At 39.1% G+C, this 22,054-nt stretch overlaps 1 long non-coding RNA gene across 1 annotated transcript; it reads right to left on the bottom strand.

The window, feature by feature from the left end:
* Positions 1-1,427: 1,427 nt before the first annotated feature.
* LOC111096628 lies at positions 1,428-22,033 on the bottom strand. Its single transcript, XR_005353171.1, has 3 exons — positions 21,783-22,033; positions 2,484-2,743; positions 1,428-1,654 (listed from the first exon to the last, which is right to left on the bottom strand). It is a non-coding gene; the product is annotated as an uncharacterized LOC111096628 (long non-coding RNA).
* Between the last annotated feature and the right edge of the window lie 21 nt (positions 22,034-22,054).

Here is a 22,054-nt window from a genome sequence, read left to right as displayed (position 1 = left end):
GGAATGCAGGGACAAAAAGTCATTTACCAGTAGAGTCCAGGTTTGTGAAAAGTGGAAAGGATTTCTAAAAAAGGGCAGTAATATCAATAAGAATGGATTCCCTTTCGTATGCACTGGTAAGTATGAGAATAAAACAAACAAAATTAAATAGGCTTTGTTGAAAGAAACTTCTTTCTGCCAAAAGCTATGTGGATAAAATTCATATTTATTTTGCAATTCATGAAATGTCCAGGTTCCTGACTTAAACAAAAGGCTAAATAAAAATAACCAAAATAGAATCTCACATATAAAAACAGCATGTGTTGGAAACATTAAGCTTGGCTCCCACTTGAGATTCCAGGGCCAATTAAATGCTCCCCCCAAATCTACCTAATCCTGTAGTCTTCAAACTCATCCCACCAAAAATTCAGTCTCATGCCATGTGTGTTTCTAATAGGATAAATCTTGCCATCAGAAAAGAGAAACCAATTAGAATTTCCCAAGCATTTGATGTAGGTTTTTCTCTTTTTTTTGTAAGGGGGCTGCAGCTAGGTGGGAAAAAGAAAACTCTTTTCAACTTGTCAATTTTATAGTCACTCTTAGCTTAGTGCCACCAATTTTAATAAATCTGTCCTTGTGAGTTGTAGCAACACAGACTATATTGCTGTAATAAGTATTTACTGTCCTTTATTTGATCCTGAAGAATTGTGACTTCAAAGTAGTATAGTCTTACAGTTAGGTACAAATTATGGATATGTTCTACAAATTTGTATGACCTCCATCAACAAGATTATTTTACATAGAAAAATTTTTTAAACATTTTAACTTTCAATCAAAACAGTCACCTTTTTCTTATTGAATACCTACAATGGGCCAGACTTTGAGCTACAAGCTTACATAAAGGAGGTAGGTATCATTATGCCCATTTTATGGACGAGGACACTAAAGCTTGAAGAGTTTAAGTAATTTGGCTCAGATCACACAACTAGTAAGCATCAGAGCTACTCTTCAATGACAATTGTTGGAACTCCAAAGGGTGGGAGAGATGCCTCACAAGCAAAGTCAGTAATAAAACCTTTAAATACATGGCTACATTTTACTTAAGCCACACTGAAACAGATTTTATCTATCTATCTATCTATCTATCTATCTATCTATCTATCTATCTATCGTCGGCCTGCTTCATCTGTGTCAAGAGAAGGATGATAAACCCAAAACAAACTCACAGCCAGATCCCAAGGCCACATTTTCATTAAAGAGGCTTATTCCAGCACAGAAGATTCAGATGTCTTAAGTAGGGCAGAGGACATTTGGTGGTATTCCAGTAATTTAACACTGTGTGACAAACTACCCTAAAACTTAATGATTAACGAACAAACAAAACAACAACAATAACAACAACAAAAACTTAATGGATTAAAAGACCAACTACATTTATTTTGCTCAGGGATCTGCAATTTTGACTGGGGTCAGTAGAGACAGTTCATCTCAGTATCAGGTAGCACAGCTCAAAGGCTGAAATTAGAACCATCTGAAGGCCTTTTCATTTACATGACTGGTGATTCTGTGACTTGGAATTTTAGCTGGGGCTAGCAGCCAGAACACTCAAATGTGGTCTCTTCTTGTGTCTGGGGCTTCCTCACAAAATGGTGGCTGGGTTCCAAAGGTGAATAACCTTAGAGCAAAAGATCCAGACAGAAGTTGGATTGCCTCTTATCACTTATACTTAGAAATCACTTAACCTCACTCTTGTGGGTTGAACTGTGTCCCCTCAAAACATGTTCAAGTTGTAACCCCCAGTTCCAGTTAATGTGACATTATTCAAAAACTGGGTCTTGGGCACTTAAGTGGCTCAGTAGGCTAAGCATCTGATTCTGGATCTCAGCTCAGGTCTTGATCTCAGGATCATGAGTTCAAGCTCCCCACTGGGCTCCATGTTGGGTGTGGAGCCTACTTAAAAAAAAAAAAAAAGGGTCTTGATGGGGTCATATTGGATTAGGGTGGGCCCTAATCCAATGACTGCTGTCCTTAAAAGAAGAGGAAATTTTGGACAGGGACACATGCAAAGAAGATTGCCATGTGACAATGGAAGCAGACATAGGAATGATGCATCTGCAAGCCAAGGATGGCAAGGTTTTCTGGCAATCACCAGAAGCTAGGAAAAAGACTTGGAACAGACTTTCCCTCAGAGTTCTCCAAAAGGAATCAATCTTGATGATGCCTTGATTTCAGAATTCTATGCTTAGGAAATGTAAGAGAATACATTTCTGTCGTTTAATTCACCCAGATATTTTGGTATGGCAACCCTAAAAAAGGAACACACTAGTGTCTGCTGCATTCCATTCATTGAAACAGCCAGGAAGTCCCATCCAACTTTAAGGGAAAGATAAATAGACTTCCACCTTTGGTAGAGGCTAGCAAAGCTCTGGAAGGGAACATGGAACTTGCCCCAGGCTTCCCAGCCACAGCCAGAGCAACACTTGACCTAAATGCTGCACGCTTACCTGATCAGGCATTTGTGCCTGTGGCCTGCGTCAGGCTGGGGGTGGGTGGAGAAGAGGGTAGATGAGAGCCAGGGTTGAGTAGGGACGGGACATTCCAATTCCATCCAATCTGCTTCTTCAGTCTTCTATCTTTTCATTCTTTCCAACTCAAACATCCATCAAGCCTCCCTTCATTCTCTGTTTCATTTTCCCCCAAATTCCTTCAAGTGTGGCTGTACCAGGAACACTCCCATCACAGATGGATAAGTGATGCCTTTGTCCTGCATGAAATCACCAAGCCAGGCATCATGGAAAGACTCTGTGCAGAGGGTCTCCTCTCTGAGAAGATACCCAGCAGCAGGGGATCTAGGATTGAGTGCAGGTGGGTTCTCAGACAGCTTTCCAGACACAAGAGGTCCAACTCCTAGGCCTTGCCCCAAGCTTCCCAGCCACAGCCAGGGCAACACTCACACTACAACACACACCATTCCCCCAAAGCTCACCAGATCTGTAGTCACTGGACAGTAGCTACCTTTGCTAGAATGCAGAACAGTGACAAGTTTTCAACAAAATGTTCTTGTCCCTGAGACCCTTCAGTACTCATGGTTATCACTGTATGGTTATCAAGGGCAGCCAGTCAGGTGAGCTGGACCAGGTCAGGAGGCGAAATGCATCATGTTCGCAGCTTGAATCCAGTTCTAAAGTGGCCTGAGTGCTACTTGTAGACATAAATATTTCCTGCTCAACTCTGGAACGTCCTTCTTCTTGCAGTTCTGGTGACACTTTCCCTTCTCCTCATCCTCTGGCATCCTCCTGTTGAGGTCCACAAGAGGGGAGATAGGAGACTACCCCTTCACCTCATCTGGGCTACAGTACCCAACTAGAGATAGCTGAGGTTACTGCACACATTTCTCCTACCTGTGTCATCACTAGATGCTCGAGACTCACTGAGGTTGAGATAGAGAGAAAACAGGTCATTGATAAGCACCTTTTCACAGGGAGAGAGAGGGTATTAGGCAGGAAGTGAACAAAGCCTGGAGATGCATCCCTGACAGCTCTGCACCTAGTGGCTTCTTCTCATTCCCCAGGGGCTGTGATGCCTCTAACTTCCTTCAGATTTTACACTGCTGAAATCTAGCACCATATCGTTACTTTGCTTTGATTTCCTCAGTTCTCCTGCTAATTTTCATGGATCAGCCACAATTAGGATACCCAAACCTTTCCGTTCCACACAGGTTGAAGGCTCTTTGCCTGTTTTCTCCCACAAAATCAGCCATCCTCTAAAGAACTTACCCTTCAAGACACACCTTCTCTCCTCTCCCTTCAGTGTAAGATGATTCTTAGCAAATTTCCACATACATGCTAACATCTCTGGCTTTGGCATTAATGGCCTGATTGTGGCTGTAACAAACCCAAAAGTTCCAGTACCCCAGATTTCAAGTGTCCTTCAGAGATTAAACTCTGAAGGGAGAGGAGAGAAGAATTTTCCTTCTGCTTAGCTCCAGAAGGAAAATTTCCACATGAGAAGAAATGGCTATAGGAATGGTCCATCACCTGTATTTCTCAAAGATGTCAATGTCCTGAAAGACAAGGGAAGGCTGGGGGTTTTAAATCTGGGGAAGCCACAGAGACATGATATTTAAATAACTGTGCGATCTTTGCTGGATCCAGGACCTGAGGAAAAACAATGCTATAAAGGAATTCTGGGATGCACCTGGGTGGCTCGGTCAGTTAGGCATCCGACTCTTGATTTTGGCTCAGGTCATGAACTCAGGGTTATGGGATCAACATCAGGCTCCACACTGGGCATGGAGACTGCTTGTGATTCCCTCTCTCCCTTTGCCCCTCTCTCGTCCCCCCACTCCCTCATGCATGTGTGCTCAATCTCTCTAAAAAGAAAAAAAAAAGGACATTACTGGATAAATTGACAGAATGGTAGTAGACTAAATAAAATTTATATTAATGTAGATTTCCTAAAGCAGGTAAATTTAATGTGGGTATGTAAAGAAGTCTCTTTTGAAAACACATTCTGAAGGACTCCGGGAAAGGGACCATGATATACACAACTTATTGTCAAATACTCAAGAAAGAGATTAATATAGAGACCGAGTAAAGGGATAATAGAGGAATTCATGCAACTTTCGTAAAGTTTGCAATTATTTCGAAATACAGTGTTTCAAAATATTACCCACAAAGTACCAGGTGACTTATCAGAGATGCCAAAAGAAATAAGGAAGAATGAGGGAGCCTAAAAACAAGGGATTGGTTATAGATCTGGGTAGTTAGATCCCCTCCCCTTCCTTAGTTTCTATCCATCACTAAACAGCCAAATTAGTTTCCTTCTGCCTCTTCCCCATCCTTGCACTCTGCCTCAAGGAGAGTGGAGCGTTGGTGATCAATCACTGGAGAAGTGGAACTGAACAGCCTTTGAGCTCAGGGATCCAAATAAAGCAGAGTGTGGGGTGAGGTACAGGGACTGCCTGAAAGTGCTTTCAGAATGGAAGCTCCCCTCTTACTACACACCTTAAGCACCCACCACAGCTTCAAAACCTTCAGCAGTCAGTTTCAGAAACCAAGGCACGAGATCAGTGTGTCTTACCCATGAAAAAATTTAAATTCCAGAGAAAAGCCCTCCAGATACAGATATCTGAGTGTCCAATCCCAAAAAGAAGCTCTCCACACAACTTCTCTGGGGTAAAATATACTTGTGCACAGAGTCTCCATATATTTAAGGTCTTATTTTAAAGATGGGCAGAAATTCTAAGTTCAGCATACACAAGAGAAATCTAAAACATTGCAGTGAAACGGCAGGACACCTGCACGACAAATACCCACCATTTGCTTCAATGTGGATGGAACCTCAGGGTATTATGCTGAGTGAAGTAAGTCAATCGGAGAAGGACAAACATTATATGGTCTCATTCATTTGGGGAATATAAAAAATAGTGAAAGAGAACAGAGGGGAAAGGAGAGAAAATGAGTGGGAAATATCAGTGAGGGTGACAGATCATGAGAGACTCCTAACTCTGGGAAACAAACAAGGGGTGGTGGAAAGGGAGGTGGGCGGGGGGCTGGGGTGACTGGGTATCGGGCACTGAGGGGGGCACTTGATGGGATGAGCACTGGGTGTTATGCTATATATTGGCAAATCAAACTCCAATAAAAATATACAAAAAAGAAATCTAAAACATGAAAAATAGAGACTTAAAAAAACAAATAATAGAACTTAGAAGAAAAGGAGATAATAAAGGAAGCTGAAAAAAACTATAAAATGAAACTATACTATTAATACCCTTGGAAGTAACAAAAAATACTGCATATTTGAAACATGACTATAATATCATAAAAATTGAATGCCATAGCACAAAAACGTATGCTTAGAAGTCAGAAATAAGTTCCAAAAGGAAAATCATTCATAGGTAAAACAGAAAACAATCTTTAAAGAAATGTCCCAAATAAGTGAATTAAAAGACAAAAGATATTGAAAAGATTAGAAACTAGAGGTTTGGCCCAAGAAGATGAATCCAAATGAGTGGTCCTCCAGAAGGGAGAAGAGAGAAAAATTATTTTATAAGCATATCTTATGGTGTAGTCAGAGCTGAAGGACTAAGCTTCTCAATATAAAGAGACCACTGAGTATCATGAACAAAAAATGAAAAGATCCACAGTCAGGCAAATCCAGAGGAAATTTCAGAGAACCAGGGATAAAAAGAAAACTACTGGGGTGCCTGCAGGCTCAGTTAGTTAACCAATCTACCTGAGGCTCGGGTCATGATCCCAGGGTCCTGGGATGGAGCCCTGTGTCAGGTGTTTTCTCTCTCTCTCTCTTTCTCCTGGGATGGAGCCCCGTGTCAGGTTCTCTCTCTCTCTCTCTCTCTCAAATAAACAAATAAAATATAGAATAATTTTAAAAAGAAACATCCAATAAAAACAAGTACTCATTAGGGGTTTGTGAAATCTGAATTAGACTTGGATGGTTGTGAAATCTGTAAGTAGACAAAAAAATGTACTCTGATGTCCATTTCCATGAACTTAACAAGAAGTTCCCTCCCATCACAAAATACCAAATGCTGGATAAACTGGAGCAAATATATGTTTGAATCTCCTACTCAGCTCAAAAGAAAATAAAGATGGTCTTAAATAAAAATTTTTAAGGTGCTGAAACAAGAATGCTGTGCCAACACAGTAGCCCTAGCTGCCCTGAAGTCTGCCAAACCAGCAACCAAGAGATGTGTGGGGCTTTTGCCAGGACTGAGCAAGACCTAGGCCTTACTTACCTCTGTGCTCCAGCCAGGGCTCCCTTCATGAGCAGTCACCCAGGGTCCCATACTTAGAAGAGCCCCTATTTTGGTTTAATATTCTACCTTCATCTGTCTTAAAATTCTTGATTGTATCGTTCTGCTCATGTTCTCTAAGTGAAGTCTATGGGACAACGGAGTATGCATGTAAGAAGAGTAGCCCAAGCAGTGGCATGTCCACTGTCCCTGTTGCCCCATTCATACACAGTCAGGATGTTCCATGTACACAGCATGCAGGTGGACCTGCAGTGGGGGCAGTTCAGCAAGACTTGAAACACATTACTTGGACATCTGAGTAAGCAGGAGGCTGTGCTTTACATTCTCATCAAGGTCCTTTGGACACAGGGATGGCAATGGAGTTCTGAGAAACATCAATGACCAAGGAACCTACCATAGCCTTCCTTATTCATTTACTTCCCTGTATGAGCCAATCGCTTACCCCAGAAATGACGACACAGAAGGAAAGATGGGGCAACTCACAGTTCTTTTTCCTTTCCTTCTTATTCACAGAACATGGAGCTGAAGGTAGGAATCAGGGGAGAAAGTGTACATGTTGAAAAGTTAAATTAAAACTGCTGAGTTCAGGGATCCCTGGGTGGCGCAATGGTTTGGCACCTGCCTTTGGCCCAGGGCGCGATCCTGGAGACTCCGGGATCGAATCCCACGTCGGGCTCCCGGTGCATAGAACCTGCTTCTCCCTCTGCCTATGTCTCTGCCTCTCTCTCTGTGTGTGACTATCATAAATAAATAAAAATTAAAAAAAAAAACTGTTGAGTTCACCTTGTGCAGCGTTTCCATAGCATAGGTAAGAAAAATACATATGCATATACAATCTATAAAGGATAAATTGTGTAATTTGGTTATTCTGCACTGAAGTGAAAAGCTCTTATTTTGAGCTTAAAACTCACATTGCACAAGATAAAGGTGAATGAAAAAAATTCATGCTAATCATGAAAAATTTTAATTTTTCTTTACTTAGAACAACAGTCAATAGCAAATAAAAAATACCCTGACAAGTTGAGACTTTGGGAAAAAGGAAAAGCTTTTATATTTCAGTACTGCTAACACTACTTTTTTCCTGCTTTTCAAACAAAGGACCTCACATTCTCACTTTGCCCTGGGCCCTGTCAGTTATGGAGCTGTGCCTGGGCACATTTTATGATTAATTTAAAGCTATAGAGAGTGACAAGTTTGAGGTGAGGAGGTCATCTGCCTCATCCTCTAATAGGCACTACTTGTTTTTATGGTTTCTAATTACACAAGTGACTTAGTTTGAGTCCCTAGAAGCAGACTTGGAGAGGAGGAACTGTTCTAGGACAATCCAAGAGAGCTAGAGCTGGAAGGAGGCCAGAAAGTACAATTTCAAGTGAAGTCCCCTGAAGCCAGGGAAGTCATTTAGGGTGAATCACAGGGGAGCTGCACAGAATCAAAATGCATGCCTTCGAGTTGTCCAATCAGGGGCTAGGCTGTGGGATCCAGACTCCTTATGACAGTTGTTTGCTAAAAGCTGGGTGGGGAGAGGAACACGAATGAGCAGCCATGTCTGGCTCCCCACACCACAAGCAAAGCTGTTTCTTGTAGCCTGAAGTCACTATAGCAAGCAACAAAGAGACACAGGTGCTGACTGCTGGAGGGCCAAGCACCTTAGGTGCTGGAAACATAAAACATAGATACATTCTAATATAACTATTTGAAATATCAGAAATGTGGCGAACAAAAAGTGCTCCTCCAGAGAGGGGTAACCCTGATAGCAAGGCGACCTGTGTTCTTCAGGTCATTTTCTGTGCTCTAACATTCAGTCCACAAGTAATTACACTGTGTGTCCACTAGATGCTGCAGATACATAAAACGGACTTGGTCTCTGCTCTCGCATACCTTACATTCTAGTGGGCATGGTACTTGTCTGACTGTCCTGCTTTTCGCCTGTTTCATTTTAGGACGTATCATGGATACCTTGCTACATCAACATACACAAATTTGCTAGATATTTATTGGCCCCATAAACTTCCATAAAATAGATATGGGTGTAATTCCTTCAACTACTTCCCTGTTAATTAAGCAGTAATTCCTAAAGGAAAAAAAACCTGAGGAGAAAATAAAGCAAATATCTTCTTTGGATCTGTGTGTGGGTATATTCTCTAAGGCTGACCGAGAGAGGATCAATGCTGTAGGATGAAGATGTATGGGGATAAGTAGAGCAATCTACCTGAAGTTAAACCTAAGAGAATGTTTCAGAAATATTCTTCCTGGGTGAGGAGGAGCAGAGGTCTGGGAGTCAGGCCAGCCTGACCACGAAAGCCATAGTAATGTGAGGAAATTGTACAGATGTTGCAATTAGAAACCATTATGAAGGGAGCCTCAGTGGCTCAGTCAGTTAAGCTCTGGTCATGATCTTAGGGTCGAGGGACTGAGTCCCATGATGGGTTCTGAGCTCAGCAAGGAGTCTGCTTGAGATTCTCTACCTCTGCCCCTAATCATCCACAAGGTCTCTCACCCCCTCTCAAATAAATAAGTAGATAAATAAAATCTTTTTTAAGAAGCCATTATGAGTCTTTGGAGGAACTTAAGTCATTTTACAATAGATGTATATTGTATGATTTCCAGTTATTAGGGCTTTTTTTTTTAAGATTTTATTTATTTATTCATGAGAGACACAGAGAGAGAGATAGAGACACAGGCAGAGGGAGAAGCAGGCTCCCTGCAGGGAGCCCTATGCAGGATTCAATCCCTGGACCCCAGGGATCACACTCTAAGCCAAAGGCAAATGCTCAACCACTGAGCCACCCAGGTGCCCCTCCAGTTATTAGTTTGCCATGCAGTCCTCCGATGCACACTACAAATACAGATGAGGAAAATAAAGACCAAGTTGCACAACCAGAGTGGTGAAACCTGTATTTAAAATTTAATCTTGACCCCTCTACCCATATTTTTTCCAAACACAATGCTGCCTCCATTTTTGCTAAATTGTTAGCTTTTAAGTGGCAGAGTATAAATTGGGTTTGCATTTTACTGCCTGGCCCAGGAGAAGGGGAGAGGCATGATTAGGGACAATGAAATTGTTTATAAGCAGGATGAGCCTGTAGGTGAGAAAATTAACTCTTTATTTTTAAGTAAATATTAAAGTAGAAATGTAACATGCAGTCAGAAGAAGTGCACAAATCAGAACACCTGTGTAGGGACACAGCGCCTCAATTCTGATTCCTATCATCATGGAGTTATTTCACCTGTTTCAGAACTTCAAAAATGGTGGTAAGCAACTTCAAAATGAGTTCCAATGATCTCTATATCCTGGTATTGATGTCTTTGTGTAATATAATTTATGTCTGGCTTCTTTCACTCAACATTAAATTGTGATTTGGCCATATTTTTGCTCAAAGAGTTCATTCACTTTCATTGTATTCTAGTGCATGAAGTTACCATTTATTCTGCTCTTGATAGGCATTTGGGTTATTTCTAGTTTGGGGCTATATAAATAGTGCTTCCTTGAACATACTTCTGCATGCCTCTTGGAACATATAGATATATACATATACACACACACACACACGTGCTGAGTGTATGCTTGGTGTACAATTGCTAGGTCCTTAGGCTACACATACCTACACTTTCCATGCTACAGCCAGCACTTTCTGAAGTGCAGATATTGATTTCTCTCCCACCAGCAGTGCATAGGAGTTACAGCCACTCTACATCCTCCTCATCAGCTCAGAGGTATCCCATTGTGGTTTTAATTTTGTTTTCATTTCCCTGGTTAATTAATTTGTTTCAAATTTTTAACTAAGTTACTCTTCTTTTCCCTCATTAGGATGAGCACCTTGTCATGGATTTTTTTTTTTTTTTTTTAGTGATTTTGGATATTTTATTCTGTGAAGTACCTGTTCAAGCTTTGCCTATTTTTCTGTTGGGTTGTCTGTATTTTTCTGGATTCAAGTATTTTTTTGGAACCAAGTTCTCGTCACAGGTAAATATTGAAAAGACCTTCTCTCATTCTTTGCTTTGCTTTTTCACTCTTCAGTGATCATTTTGTTGATCATTTAGATCAATAATCCAACTGGAATTGACTTTTGTATATGGAGTGATATAAGGATCAATATCAATTTCTTTCCATAAATGACACATAAGCATTTACTGAAAAAAATCCTTTGTCCATTGTATTGCCACCTTTGTCATAAATGAAGTGACCTTATCTACCTGGGTAGGGACCAAACCTGCTGTTCTCTTCCATTGCTCTATTTCTATTCTTGTATCAATATCACATTGTTTTAATTATCATGAACTTTAATGAGTCATGTTGTCTGACACATAGTCCTCCAACTTTGTTCTTTTTCATATCTTACTATGAGTGGCCTTAGAATCTCCATATAAATTTTCGATTCAGCTTGTCAATTTACAGACACACATACACACACACAGAAAAGATTAATTCCTACTGCACTGAATCTGTAGAAAGTTTGGAGATTACTTGAATCATGCAAACAATGACCAATGATTTATCTATTTATTTAAATCTGGTTTAATTTATCTCACTAAAGCTTTTTAGTTTTCTGTGTAGAGTTTTCCTCAACTTTTTGTTATATTTATTCCTAGGTGTTTGATTTTCTTAAAACATTTTTGTTATAAAATGTCACAGTCAAGAAACCACAAAAAGCACATAAATAGCCGAATGATATTATAAGACAAATACTCTTGTAATCACCACCCAATTAAAGAAATAGAACTTTGCCTGAAGCCCCTCCTTGTGTTCTGATTCAATTATAATTTCTTTCTTCCAAAAAGTAATCATTTTCCTCATTTTATAATTGACTTATCCTCAAATTTCTTTATAAATTCATCATCCAAGTTTGTATCCCTAGAAAGCATGGTTTAGTTTTGCTGTTTTAAATAACGACTTTTTCTCTTTTACTCTGTAAGTCACCTTTCCATCCTTCTACTGCCCTTCAATTTATCTGCTGAAGAATGCAGGTGTTTCCAAATTGAATTCTGCTAGAGTCCAGCATAAACTCATTGGAGATTGAAAAATTATATTCTAACTTGATCACTTCTTTTCCACTTATTGGCAGAAATAGTTTTATGAAGTTCTATGGCCCAGTCTACAATTTGGGGGCACACTGATACAGTTCACAATGGAAAGGTAGGATAAAAACTTGGTTATTCTCTCACCCCACCCAATTCTACCTCTACCATTAAAAAAATCAGTTTTTATTATAATGCATTTTTTCCAAATTATCCTCATAAGTTGACTTTTTTTGGTATCCATAGAAACCCATGGATTTATTTATTTATTTATTTTTTGAAACCCATGGATTTAAATGTAGTTGATGGCTTTCAATTCATTGTAATTATTATCCCACTGAAGTTCAAACTGTTCCATTATCCGCAGAAAGCCTCTTAACATTTGTCCCTGGAGTCCTTCTGAAGTGGCCAGTACGCTTTGAAAACTTCCTTGTTATTTGGTATCGCAAAAATTTCCAAGTTCATTTCACACAAATGCACCACAGACTTTAATTAAACTATTTCAAGACCATAATCTGGGCCCTATGGATGTTTTTTGCTACTAGGTTGGTCATCAGTTCTAGGCCTATTCAACAGAGATAGGATACGTGTGTGTGTGTGTGTTTGACACATATATATAACATTTTTCATATATAATTATATACATAGATAGTATATAGTATATATAAATGTATAGATGTAGACACAGCCCTAAATACATAGGTCTGTATAAATATAGTTAAAATGGTGTGCCTAGATGGTTCAGCTGGTTAAGTGTCTGCCTTCAGCTCAGATCATGATCTCAGGGTCCAGAGATCAACCCCTGAGCCAGGATCCCTGCTCAGTGGAGAGTCCTTCTCTCTCTGCCCCGCCCCCTCTTGTGCACTATGCTGTCTCTCAAATCAATAAAATCTTTAAAAATATATATAGTTAAAATGCCTTATTAATTACAGATAATTCTAATTGAGCACTGCAGTTTTTACTAACCTCCTTTATATTATCTCTGTATTCTACTTCCTCCATCCTGAGAACCCTAGTTCCCTAGCTCACAGCAGATGTTATAACTAGAATACTCCAGGGTTGCCTGGGTGGCTCAGTTGGTTAAGTGTCTGACTCTTGATTTAAGGTCATGATCTCAGGGTCCTGAGAGCGAGGCCCACATTGGGTTCCCATTGAGTGTGGAGTCTGCTTGTCCCTCTCCCTCTGCTCTTCTCCCTACTCTCTCTCTCTAGAATAAATAAAATCTTTTAAAAAAAATAATCCTATTTTTTCGATGATTTCTCATTTGTTCCATTCCATATTACTCAGAGAACAGACTTAGAATTGCATTTTCTATATTATTTTTAATATAAACAATGCTTGAAAACAGTTTTAACTTCATTTGGTGTTTGTTCAGTCTTTCTGTCATTTATAGGATTGATACCTATATTGCCAGAGCAAACAACCATTGCATACAGTATTCTTTCCGTTTAACCCTCATTTACTTCTCATTTTATAAGAAGTAACTACACTTAATGCTCACTAGCAGTACTTACATTGATGGTCTCCAGTCATTTTGGCTGTGTTATACTCTTTAATAGTTTCCTTCAGAAGGGTTCATGGAATCCAGATACCCTGAGTTCTTGCATATAGGTCAACAGTCTGTGCCCTTTATAGTTAAGTTAGTCTGTTAGGATTAAAATTCCAATTTCCCATTTTAGGTCTAAAATTTCTCTAGAATACATCTTGGTGAATACCTGGGTGGTTCAGTGGTTGAGCATCTGCCTTCGGCTCTGATCATGATCCCGGGGTCCTGGGATCGAGTCCCACATCAGGCTCCCCACAGGGAGTTTACTTCTCCCTCTGCCTATGTCTCTGCCTCTCTGTGTCTCATGAATAAATACACATTGGTGTTGATCATTTTGACTTACTATTCTCAGCTATGTAATGTACTTGTTCAATATACAGTTTCTTTTAGTATTATTTTTACTATTACTATTATTTCAGAAAAGTTCTTAAATTATACTGTTAGTATTTGTTCTATTTCCTTGCTTTGGTTTTATTCTTTAGGTACATCTCTCATTTGTATATTTTTTTTCCTATATTCAGTATTTGTCACCTTCTCTTGAATCTTTTTCTTTTTTTTTTCTTGAATCTTTTTCAACTGCTTTTTATATTTTAAAATTTTAGAATATTCCATAATTTATGGAATATTTTTCATCTATTTTTCATAAGGCATTATCTATTGTGTTTATTCACTCTTGTATGTCTCCTGATTGGCTTTTTTTTTTTTTTATTGACTTCTTTTTTAAATGAATTCTTTCCATTTCAATTTATTCCTGAGATCTGTTTTATTGTTTGAATACTAAGCTGACCTTGCATTACCAGAATAAAACCAATTCAGTTGGGATGTATTTTAGTTTTACATACCATGGATACAGTTTGTGCTTTTGTTTACAATCTTTGCAAGCATGTTCAGAAGAGAAATTGGCTTGTGATTCCATTCTTGTAATGTTCTTTTCAGCTTTGGTCTGAGGCTTATGCTGGCCTCATTTTTTTTTAAAAAGGATTTGAATAGTGTATTCTTTTATTTCTGTTTCCTGGAAGATTTTTAACTAAAATTGCTGCTATTTCTTCTGTAAGTATTTTAAAGAATTTACCAAGAAAGCCACTTATCCCTGGAAATTTTTTTCTGTTAAGGTATCTAATTAGAGTTATTAGATATTCTTTTCTTTCTTAGGTTATTGTTAATATTTCATTTTTGCATTTTAAAAGAAAATTATTGCATTTTTAAAGAAATTGTAATTTTGGATGAATTTTCAAATTTCTAAAATTTATATTTTAATTTATAAAATCATAATGTTAAAATTATAATGTTAAAATTAAATTTATATTTATATTTTAATTTATAAAATTATGTTAAAATTATAATGTTAAAATTTATAATTTTAACAGCTTTGAGATATAATTTATAATACATAATTTACCATCATTTCACCCATTTAATGTAAGCGATTCAATGCTATTGAGAGTTGTGCAACCATCACCAAAATCCAATTTTAGAAGATTTTTATCCCCCCACCAAAAAACTCAAGACACATCAGTAGCCTTTTGCCATTCTCCTCAACCCTCTCAACCATAGGCAACCACTCATCACTTTCTGTCTCTACAGTTTTGCCTATTCTGGGCTTTTCATAATAAACGGAGTTACACAATATGTGGTCCTTTGTGAGTGGCTTCTTTCCTTTTGCATAATACTTTCATGGTTCATCCATGCTGTAACATGTACCAATAATTCATTCCTTTTTATAGCTGAAAAATATTTCATTGTATGAATATTCCACATTTTGTTTATTCATTGATCAATAATGTGACATTTGGGTTATTTCCACCTTTTGATATTATCAATATGCTTTTATGAACATTCACCTAAAAGTTTTTGGGTGGACCTAAGTTTTTACTTCTGCTGAGTATCTATCTGGTAGTGGAAGTGCGGGGTCACGAAGTAACTCTGATGTTCAACATTTTGAGAAATTGTCAAACTGTTTTGTAAAATGACAGCACTATTTTACATTCCCATTTGCAGTGTATATGGTTTTCAATCTCTTGTCTTTGGCCTAGAACATAATTTACCATGGAGTGTTTCATATCACTTGAGAAGGTAAATTTAAGTCTTGTTGGGTTAAGCATTAACACGCTTTGTTAGGTCTAGTAATTTATGGTGTGGTTCAAGTGTTCTATCTACTTGTTGATCTTCTGCCAACTTAACCTATCCATTGTTGATGCCGGGGTAATGAAGTCATCAACTAATATTGTTGAATTCTCTATTTCTCTAATTCTTCATGTATCTTGGTATCATCTTCTTGCTTTTTGAAGTTCTCTTATGATTTGTAGGTGTTCATAATTTTTATGTCTTCCTGATAGACTGACCCTTTTCCCACCATAAAATCTCCCTCTTTATATCATTTTTTTGTTGTTTTGCTTTAAGGTCTGTTTTGTCTAGTATTTGTATAACCACTACAGCATTATCACAGTTACTATCTACATGATGTACATTTTTTCATCTTTTATTTTGAACATATTTATATCTTTAAATCTAAGGAGTATCTCCTGTAGACAATATCTTGTTTTTTATTCAGTTTGTTAATCCTGCCTTTTGATTGTTTCATTCATTCACATCTAATTTTATTATTGATATGGTAGGATACATAGGAAACATAGATGTCTGTCATTTTACCTTTTGTTTTCTGTATGTTTCATGTTTTTTGGGTTTGTTGTTGTTCCTCTATTCTTCTTTTATTGCCTCCTTATATATCAAATGGACATTTTTTAGTGCAACATTTAATTCCATTTACTATCAATTTTTTTTTAGTTATGGCTGTTCTGGAGTTTACAATCTACATCTTATCAGAAGCTACTTCCAATATAAATTTCATTTCAGGAGTGCCTGGGTGGCTCAGTCAGTTAAGTGTCTGGGTTCGGCTCAGGTTATGGTCCTAGGGTCTTGGGATTGAGTCCTACATGTTATTGGTCTCCCTGTTTGGTGGGGAATCTGCTTTTCCTTCTCCCTCTGCCTCTCCCTGCCACTTGTGTATGCTTCCTCTCTCAAATAAATAAATAAATAAATAATCTTAAAAAAAAAGTAAACTAATTTCATTCTAGTCAGATATAGAAACTATACCTTTATGTTCCTCTCATCTCTCATCTCTTTTTGTTTTCATTACATATATATGTTACATATTCAGCAATACATTGTTATAAGTATGACCATAAAACATTTTATGTCTTTCAAAGGAGCTGAGAGAAGAAATAAGAACAAATTAATATTAATAGAGTTTGTTAGGTTAATCTGTTTATTGACCATTTCTGGTTCTCCTCGTTTCTTCCTATGGATTCAGGTTATGATTTAGCATCATTTTTATTCTAACACAGCTTTGTTCTCACTGCCTCCTTTGTCCATGTTGTCAGATATAGAACATTTCTATCTGTTGTATGCACAATAATCGAAATATAAACATACCATATATGTTAGGCATAAGGAACAGAGAAATGTGAATTTATGTTGTTTTTTTATAATTACCTACATCATTACTTTGATTGGAATTCTTTGTCTTGTTTTGTCTTTATGGATTTGAGTCTGATATCAACTGATGTGCTTCCATTAATTTTTCTTGTCAAGCAGGTAAGCTAGCAATGAGTTCTTTCAGTTTCTGTTTATCTATTAGGTACCCCATTGATGATACGTTGTGGAGTGGTGGGGAAAACTAAAGCGAGGTGGACTGTATTATGTATGTTTTACTTAAGCAGCTTTGGCAAACTGTCATGTGACTGAAATCATATAAAGCTACTATCACAGTTCCCCAGGAATGTTCCATAGACTGATGTTAGTAAGGAAGATGTGAATCTCAAATCTTTAATCTGTACTGACCTTAATATCATCAATTCTTCTCCCAGCAATGCAATAACAATAGTTGAGTTCTAAAGTATACCTTCCTCTGTTCCCATAGAAATTGTTACACAAATTCAGAAAGTTCTCAAAGGTGAAAAAGTGTCTGCAATGTTTATCAAGTATACAAATGTTGATGAAAGTGCCAAGGTAACATTGTCCAAGATGCAATATTCTGTGAGATCTATGAACTTGAGGCATATGTACCTATTTTACACACAATTTAGATCTGGGACAAGTTTTGGTCAGTGCTGTGTGAGCAGATATTATGCTAGCAGAGGTCTTAAGTGGGCTTAAGTGGGCTCACCTCTTGTGTTTCAACAGCCAAAGTGAGAAGAGTGTGCCCTGGAATTAGGTGCCCCACATTCAGGCCCTGGAATCAGATGTGTGGGACAGACCTCAAATGGATCCAACCATGGAGAAAAACCAGCTATCTGGAGGTCTAAAACAGAGTCACTACAGCTAATCCAGATTAAAAACAAAACAAAACCAAAATTCTTACTGATGTTGTCAAGTTTTAGGATGATTTGTTCACATTATTACAGCATAAGAGGACTAACACAATATCTTCCAAGTTACTTTTTTTTTAAAGATTTTATTTATTTATTCATGAGAGACACACAGAGAGAGGCAGAGACACAGGCAGAGGGAGAAGCAAGCTCCCTGGGGGGAGCTCGATGTGGGACTCAATCCTAGGACCTGGGATCACGCCTTGAACCAAAGGCAGACACTCAGGCAGTGAGCCACCCAAGCATCCCTATCTTTCATGTTACTGATAGATGCCTGTCACTACGCCTATATATGAGGCAACTGTGTACTCAGAAATTTTGAGAATTCTTGAATTCTTGGCACCTCTCCAACACATTTCACATGGCTAAAGTTTCCCCAAACAAGTTTGGTAATGTGCCATAAAGACATCTCCCTAAACTTTTATCAAATTCAAAGCAGAGTTCTTTCTATTTATTTTCTGCTTGTATGTAGTTAAAATGCATTTTATGAATACAAAAGGATGAAAAATTGTACAGAAACATCTTTGGATAGCTGCTATTCATAGGGGAAAATTACAATAAAAATGGGCATTTCGTTGAATGTAGGATGCCTCTAGTGTCTCTAAATGCCAAGCAAACAAAGGCACTTAATAAGTACAGAATCTTGCTCTCTTCCTTTGAGAGGAAGAACAAGCTGTTCTAAAGTGGCAGAGGGATGCTCTTAGCAGCTATTTGCAACACTCTGTGAGCTTGATTATTATGTTGCTATGAAGCAGCCTATTATCCAAATGTAACTAACTACAGAACCTTGAAAAGCAGAAAGAAAAAAAAAAGAGAAAGAGTCAGAGAACTCATTTCATTCATTGGTTCATTCCCCAAATATTCACTGACCAGGTTGACCCATGTGTATAATACCATGCTGAGAACTGCACAGAACGCAGAGATGTATCCTCACTCTCAGAGAGCTTCAATACCAGCAGGGATGATAAGATGTAGATGCCTTATGACAGTTCCAGATGTGTCCTATTAAGCTGTTTGCAAGTTCAGAGGAGAGAAGGGATCCATATCTTGCTTGGATTCTCAGTGAAGCTTTCTCAGAGAAGGAGACATAAGGGCAGTGACCAGAAAAATTTTTGACATTATAATATGCACTGGAAGGGAGCAAAGATGTAGAGATAATTAGATCCATAGATTAAAAACCAGTCTGGAAAGTGAAATTAAAGCCAAATTATGCAAAGTTTTAAATGTCATTCTTAAATGTTTGGGCTTTATTGTGTTGGCAATAGGTGTTATGGAAGGTTTCGAATAGGGCAATGGCATGATCCTTGAACCTTGGGACGTGTAATAAATGAAGGAGAGCCTGAATGTAGGAAGACATACTATTCTCTGAAGCAATCATCATAATCCACACGTAAAACAATAAATGGTAGAGTAATGGAACACAAATAGAAGAGAGAAGTACGAGAGAGACTCCATAAAGGAAAAACTGCCAAGGCTTGATCATTGATTGGATACATTCATTTTTTCATTTAACAAGTATTATAACTAGTGCTACAGTTAAGCATGTAGTAACTGTGGTAGTTGCTGGAGATGCAAGAGTAAGTAAAACAGATGTGATTTCTTCCTCATGGACCATATGGTAAGTGTCTATCTTAAAATGACTATGAAATGTGGTGAAGGCTATGAATGACAGGTACATGGTGTTATGAGAGCTTAGGGTAAGAGGATTTGATGAGTTGAGTAGGTAAGGGAATACTTCCTTGACAATGTGACAGGTGAACTGAGAAGGATGAGGAGACCTTAACCAGGTGCAGAGTAAAGGGGATATTCCATGTAGAGGAGAAACTACGGACAGTGAACCACTGAAATATGTAGGTCTGAAAGAAGTCCACTGTGGGCTGGACTCCTGAAAAATGAAAGGGAGAAGGGTGCAAGACAAGTGTTCAGAGATTACGCCCCCATCATGCCCAGGAGATACACTATCCTGCAGACCAGGTAACTCAAAGTGCCAGCAGACAGTGAGATAAGGAGCTTGTTCTAGGATGTAACTCAACACACTGCTACTTTTATCAAGAAAATCTTGCCTGCTGAACTAAACAGGATGTTTTATGCATTTACACTCTGCAGCAAGTTCCTTATCTTATAGAACAGTAACAGTTCTCAACCAGCAGCCAGTTCGTGACTCCACAATGAGTAGCAATATTTTAGACCATTGTGAGGAGGACTGCCTTTATCCTAAGAGCAATGGGAAGTCTTGAAAGGATTTAAAGAAAAAGTGGTGGTGGCTGCACTAATGTTGAAGCATGGATCGAAAAGCAGCCACAGTTTGTGGAAAGAAGATGAAGAAGTCTGCATCTAAAAACTTATTTTCCTAGTGAAATACGAGGTATCCTCTTCAGGTCAGAGACACAGTGTCTAGTGGTAACATGAAAAGAGTAGAGGAAGTTTGGAAGAGCCATTGTGAATAGCTGTAAATAAAGAAGTGGAAAAAAGAAATGGGAACTACAAGGCACTTAAAATAAGACAGGCTATGTTGTTGACCAGGTTGACATTGGTCTGTGACTGGATCCAACAAACTTGTTGTTCTGAAAGCAGGTCCAGAGAGGATCAGTGTTAGAGATGAGCAGATGGCAGTGGCATTAGGCTCTGTGGGAAGGTAAGTTGGGTTGGAAGTCTGGGTATAATTGTTGTCCGGATGGATTAGGAGTGAAGTATAGTGAGTAAGAGGTAAAACGATCCCACTTAACCAGTGGATAGTGTCAAAAACCAAACTCCACATATAGAATAAAACAAAGCAGAGTTTATTGCAAGGCTTTTGACCTCCAACATGGGAAACTCAAAGTTCTGGGAGCAACCGATTCTGAGTTGCTCACAGGCTAAGGGATATATATATATATATATATATATATATATATATATATATTTTTTTTTTTTTTTTTGGAATGCAGACGCTATTTGTTTTTTCCAGCTGATTGCTTGCCTAGTGGTCTTCTATCTTATGTGGATCAGGGTAGCTGAGTCAAGGAACAAGTCCAAGGAAGATATGATCAGAGGTGGCATTTGAGGATTGCCTGGTGTCCTCTGCTTATTTTTGAGCAGAGCTGTACATTCCTGTAACTTAGGTTTCCTTTACGTGTGGCAATTGACCATCTTCATTTTGTCCCTGACATAAGCGACTCTATTTTAGTTTGGTTCTACAGTGGAAGAGGAAGGCTGTACACATGACACCTACGACCTGATCAAAGGATGATCACTGTTTTAGAAACTGGATACAAATAAAGGTTCTGAGGCCAAAGATCTGACTTCTACTTACTTAGTGGCTATACAATTGTATATTCCCTGTGGAGTTAGGAAAATTAAAATATTTCATACTTTTATTATTATTTTTAAAGATTTTATTTATTTATTCATGAGAGACACAGGCAGAGGGAGAAGCAGGCTCCATGCAGGGAGCCCACGTGGGGCTCGATCCCGGGTCTCCAGGATCCGGCCCTGGGCTGACCGCGGCGCTATACCGCTGAGCCACCCGGGCTGCCCTATTTCATACTTTTAAAGATCGTATGTATTTATTTGAAAGAGAGAGTGAATGACCAGGGAGAGAGGCAGAGGAAGAGTGACAAACAGACTCCCTGCTGAGCAGGGAGCCCGACCACCCGGCTCCATGTGGGGCTGGATCCCAGGACCCTGAGATCATGACCTGAGCCCAAGTCGTACATTCAACTTGACTGAGCCCCCCAAATTATTTTAAACAGTGCTTAAAATAATGCTTAATAGGGGTGCTTGGGTGGCTCAGTCGTTTAAGCGTGTCTGTTCAGCTCAGGTCATGATCACGGGGTCCTGGGATCGAGACCTGCCGGGGGGGGGGGGGGGGGGGGGGGGGAATACCTGCTCAGCGGGGCGTCTGCTTCTCCCTCTGCCCCTCCCCCCACTCGTCTGTCCGTCTGTCTCTCGCTCTCACAAAAATCTTTAAGAGTTACCCGTCATTGTGAAAACAAAACAAAGCGGTTACTAGCGATCAACAATTATGTCCTGAATTCATGGAACTCTTCACAACAGGCCAACAACCGGGTGAGGGAAGCAGAACCAACAGAAGCGAAGGGTGATCTGTAGCAATTACCATTCCCGGACGGCGGCGGACACCCACTCTAGGCGTTCGCCCATCCCACATCCAACGTCCTCTCCCGGGCGGGGCAAGCGCAGACCCTCGTCAGAAGCGTAGACCACTTTTCAAACGCGCTGCTCCGTTCACTTCTCACTGTGATTCGACCAGGAAACCCTCTCCGCAGTCCCCCAGTCCCGAGAGCCGCCGACCTTCCGCACCTCCCTCGCCTCGAAGGTCCCGCCTCTCGTCGTGCCGCGCCTTCCTCGCGAGAGGCGGGGCCTGCGTGC

This window comes from Canis lupus, chromosome 1, assembly GCF_011100685.1.
Source record: "Canis lupus familiaris isolate Mischka breed German Shepherd chromosome 1, alternate assembly UU_Cfam_GSD_1.0, whole genome shotgun sequence".
NCBI lineage: Eukaryota > Metazoa > Chordata > Mammalia > Carnivora > Canidae > Canis > Canis lupus.
This window is presented reverse-complemented; position numbering and strand designations above follow the sequence as displayed.